Source organism: Lytechinus pictus, chromosome 3, assembly GCF_037042905.1.
Source record: "Lytechinus pictus isolate F3 Inbred chromosome 3, Lp3.0, whole genome shotgun sequence".
NCBI classification, from domain to species: domain Eukaryota; kingdom Metazoa; phylum Echinodermata; class Echinoidea; order Temnopleuroida; family Toxopneustidae; genus Lytechinus; species Lytechinus pictus.
Window position 1 is genome coordinate 18535016 of NC_087247.1, and position 6032 is coordinate 18541047.

A 6032-nucleotide genomic window follows, 5' to 3' on the forward strand; every position below is an offset into this window, starting at 1 on the left:
CATGACTGCATTTCTGCATGATTAAAGGGATGGTCCAGGCTGGGGATATTTATATCTTAATAAATAGAGTAAAATTCACAGAGCAAAGTGCTGAAAATTTGTTCAAAATTGGATATCAAATAACGAAGTTATTGAATTTTAAAGATTTGCATTACTCCGGACGGTGAAACAATTCTAGGCATGCATTCATGAATATTCATTAGGTGGGCTGATGATGTAATATCCCCACTTGTTCTTTTGTATTTTATTTTATGAAATTAAGTTTATTGAGAGCATTAGTTATTTATTGCCGCAACTTATTTCATCATAATGGAGACACATTTATGAAAAAATGAAACAATCATGATTTCATGTAATAACATAAGAAAAAGGAAAGTGCGGATAAGACAGCCCACCTAATGAATATTCATGATGATGTGCATATGACTGTTTTCACAAAATATTCATAAACTTTAAAATTCAATAACTTCGTTATTGGTTATCAGATTTTGATGAAATTTTCAGCATTTTGCACTGTAAATTTTACTCTATTTATTTAGCTATAAATATTTTCAGCCCGGACCATCTCTTTTAATGTGCAGAGGCAGTCGTTGCTCCGTATTAATGAATCACAGTCTGTTTATAGTTTTGAAAAGAAATTTGTTGGACTAATAATCTAACTTAACAAAAGTGAGGTGGTTAAACAATTTTTCATGGATTCCCGAAAATGCAATATAACCTCATGGTGAATACCAAATGAATATGTTGGTACCGATGTATAGCATTTTCATTTTTTGATGTACATGCAGTCCAATGATGCAAAGAACCATTGTAGATAAAATGCCGTTATTGAAATCAAATACAGACTTTCATGTTTGGACGCAGGGGCCTTCAACCATGGACATACATGTCCATGCACAGAACACTTGGCCATGGCATCTTTGAGTTAGAAATTTTGTCAGATTTTGTGCAAATTTTCACGTATCTATACTTCTCTTTTATTTCGTGTTTTTATAAACAACTTTCCATGTGGATGGATTCTCCATTTAAGTGGTAGTTAATCCTGGCAGAATGGTGGTTTTAATATTAGCAGAAAACGAGTAACATTGGTATATAAAATGAAGATTTAGCGATGATAAAAAATCACTTAGGGATTTTTATATTCACGACGAAATTGGCGACGTGAATTTCGTCGTGAATATTCGCGATTTGGTCTATTTGCGATGTCCCTTCAGGGCCACCATAGTATTGTGTCGTACGGGACATGAACGGCAGTAATTAGATCCTTATAGGATAAATCGATCACCCATGGGTCAAAGATAGAGAAACTGATCTTGTAAGATTGCATCATCAAATATAAAAGTTTAAGAAAATCTTTTGCATTTTCATGTATCGTACGGGACATTGCCAAAAATAGGTTCGGAAAAATCAGGGCCGCCCTTATTATTAGTGGAACTTTGTTCCACTATGCTGGAAGACATCGACTATAATCCCAGCAGCTAAATCACCTCAAGCATCTGAACTCAATGATTACCGACCAATTTCTCTCACCTCATTGGTGGTAAAATGTTTTGAACGGCTAATACTTCAGAAACACATTCTCCCACAGATACTGCCTGACATTGATCCTTTACAATTTGCTTACCAACCACGCAAATCTGTAAATGATGCTGTGTTATTGTTAACACACTTGATTGCCCAGCACGTTGATAAACTTGGTTGTTATGTTCGTACCGCCTTTGTCGACTTTTCGTCGGCTTTTAACACAATTCAGCCTCACCTACTGATGAATAAGCTAGCTGACACTAATCTAAAACCCTCTCTCATATTATGGCTCCACAACTTTCTGACAGAGAGAATTCAAAGTGTAAAACTAAAAGGTGTTTCGTCGAACCCCCTCATTACAAACACAGGTTCCCCCCAGGGTAGCGTGTTGTCTGCACCATTATTTATTATTTATACCAATGATTGCATCTCATCAAGCGATGACGTAACAATAATCAAATATGCTGACGATACTGCCATCATCGGCATGATTCGTAACAATAACGAAAGTAAATATCGTGAAGAGTTGTTAATGTTTGAGAATTGGTGTGATAATAATTTCTTGGAACTAAACACGGCTAAAACAAAGGAGATGATAACAGATTTTCGTACAAACCGAGGTCAGACAAACCCAATTATGTTCAAAGGAGAGGTTATAGAAAATGTTAACAACTTTAAGTATTTGGGTACTATAGTTGATAGTGAAATTTCATGGAAGGATCAGTGTCAGTCTCTATATATAAAGGCCCAACAACGATTATACTTTCTTCGGAAAATGAATTCTTTCAATGTTGATAGAATTTTGTTAAAGCTTTTCTACAAATCAGTGATAGAAAGTGTTATGCTTTTCAGTTGTGTTGTCTGGTTCGGAGGGTGCAGACAAGAAGACATGAAGAAATTGCAGAAAATAGCCAATTGTGCTGGGAAGATTACTGGAGAAGTGGCAAATGTGACCAATGAATGCGTTCAAGCAATCTTGAAACAGGCCTCACAGATCATACAAAATAAGGACCACCCCCTCCACTCATGTTATATTCAAATGCGATCTGGAAGGCGGTATAGATCAATGAGGGCTCGAACATCGCGTTTCCTTCATTCTTTTGTGCCGCTCTCCATTCGAAAATACAACGAACAACTTCAATCAAGCCTGTAATCTTGCCACTTCGTCAGTCACCTACTATATTCTCACACATGTATACAATTTACTAATATTACCCTGATACTATCGACTGAAATGAAAGCATTGAATGAGCAATTGTTTATTTATAATGATGATTATGATAATAATGATGAATGATAATGATGATAATGATAATTAATAATAATAATAATAATAATAATAATAATAATAATTAATAATGATAGGAAAATTATATTAATGATAATAGTAATAATAATATTAATAATAATGATAATGACAATGATAATAATGATATTGAAAATAAATAATAACAATAATTAAGAGCAAAGTTGTACCGATTTTGAGTGAAATTATTTTATATTATGTATTTTCCCCTTATTTGTATGACTGTATGTAGTTTGTTGTATTTCTTTGTATGTTTTTTTTCTGTATATCCTGTAATAATGATAATGATAATAGTAATGATTGATTATTGATAATTGTAATAATAGAAACAATATTAATAATAATAATAATAGTAATAATAATAATAATAATAATAATAATAATAATAATAATGATAATAACAATGACAATAACAATAATAATAATAATAATAATAATAATACAATTAATAATAATAATCATAATGATAATAATAAGATTGATAATAATAATAATGATAATTATATTAATAATAACGATGATTAAGAGTAAAATGTTACCGATTTGATTGAAATTATTTTGTATTATGTATTTTTCTTCAAATATGTGTGATTGTATATATATTCTGTAGAATTTATCTTTACGCTTTGATTTTGTATATTTCTGTGTATATGTAAATGCCAACAAGAATATTTTCCTAAATGGACAGAATAAAATCAATTCTCAATTCTCAATTCTCAATTATGGATCATGAAAATGTAGATATTATTTGGAACCATCAATGATACATTATTCCATTGACTTGCAATATTTTCAATCTTCTCGTGCTTTGCCAATAATGGTTCCAAGGTAGTGTTTGTACTTGAATATTTAATCAGCAAAATTATTGAAAATTGAAAATTCTATTGTTTCCCCCCAAAAAAAACTATATCTGACTTCACTTTTGGTTAAAACTCATAATTTTCATAAAATTTAGGTATCATAGTAAACTATCGCACTACTTATGACTTTTTGAAAGCATGTTGAAATTTTTAATGTTTTTTAATTTCAACCGATTTAATGATGTAATAATTCAATTGGTAACTAATTTGAATGACCTATAAGATGGCCAAATATTTGATTTTATTGGCATACGATTTCATGATTATCTCTTTTAAACATGTATAAAGAACGATCAAATTAAAAAAGCTGATTTTTTTTTCAAATTCGCACCGGTACCCTCCTTGTGAACGTTTATGAATTCAAAATCATAAATATGCAATCACTTCGGATATGGACAGTGTTTTTCGTTGGTGTTTTTTTTTTTTTTACTTTGAATAATTATGGAAACGGGTTTTACTTTGAATTTGTATGTTAACCATTTTACTGAAATTTATTATCCATCTGACAAACCATCATCGGAACAACAACCCGTTTTTGTTCCACTTTCATATTATAGACTGTGGTCAATACCATGTCTCTTATCCCTTCCCCAACACATTATAAATTACAATTATGTAAAAATAAAAAAGAAAAGAACAAAAAGAAGATAATGGAAAAAAAAAACCTGCCATAGGCACAGGTCATCCACCCACTCACCAATCAGAAAAAGAATAACCGTTTACAACTATATCCTGTGTTACATGAATGCCGTCTTTATCAAACAAAATGGAATAAAATGAATCTAACTAAAAAGATCAGAAAATAGAAAGATACGATAAAAATTGAAAAAATATTGTATATTGTGATAAAAAAAAGGAACACAGAACATATTATCTGAATTTGGACATTCAAAGTGCAAATATGTGTGCCGATAAATGAAACTGAAAATGGTATTTAAGGCGAAATTAAACGATCAGTCCGTCATAGCGAAATTAATTGACAACTTTGGGCCATTAATTTGAAGGATTTTCGCTCTAAATTGAATTTCTACGAAATTCAAAAGAATTGAATGCTGAATAAACGAAAATGAACCATGTGTGCGGAGGGTGGACAAAAATCTTTCGAATTTGAACGTCCTTTCATCAAAATAAATGCAACTCTGATGAAATTGGACGGGAAAGCCTATAATAATCATGTTAATAATATTTCAATAATAATAAAAATAAATATAATAATGAGAATAATAACGATAATAATAGTAATGATAAGAACAATAATACTTATAATAATAATGATAATGATGATAACAACAACAATGATAATAATAATAACAGTAATCATAAACAATTAATGTTAATAAATAATGATGTAATGAATAAAAATTGGAATCCACTACTTGTTTGATTAGAAGACAAGTATCAGAAACACTTTAGCAATTTAATTCTGCTTCCACAGTATTTTCGAGAACTGTGATATGAGTCTTTTGTCATCTATCAATATTCTCAGAATAAAACCTTCACCACCTCTTCAAAACCCTATACTAATCACCGTATTCAAACTCCAAAATATCCACATCCAAATCCTTCCCCTCCTCATCAAGGTAACTTGCAAATAATATTATGATTTTAACTTTCCGTTATAACCTCATTTTTATTTTAGCTCAAATTACTTTTTCCTTTTATTTACGTCTGTATTTAATATATCACAATGTTATGTTCATTTGGCTATGTTTTTGTTGCATATTTTAGTCCAGTAGGACCCCAACATGACCGTCAAATTTGGTATAATTATATGCAACAGGTTCACTCTTCTTTTAATAACCGAGCTTTCGACCTTTTAACGGGCCTTCATGGCTTCTGTGACACAAAGATTAAGAGCAATAACGACAATAATGAGAGCATCTTTGATAGTGCTTTTAGCGATAGTATTTGAAAGTGATGTGAGCGACGTATTATATATATATATGGATCTAAGAACATATAAAATGTATTGTTAAAGTCCGTCATGACAATTAACAACCAAGGCGTCCGTCGAAAATTGGTGAATCAAAACAGTAGAATAGTCCTTGACTCTGGACAAACTTAATATTTGCAATTTTTCGTTAGCTCGGGAACTTAGACTGCTGTTCCGCTTCACCAATATCTGACGAAGTCCTCCCAGCTATGCCTTGTCATTTGACGGGCACTTTTTTAATAGATTAACTGCATGTGTTCTTGAATCATCCGTAGGGGATATGGCGGGGTAAGTTGAGCATAGGGGCAAGTTGAGCCACCAGCCCCAGGCCAATAATGAATCAGTCAGATATTGTGGTGGTGTCATGTATTGATGACCCATTGCATAACCCCTAACCCCACCATATTGT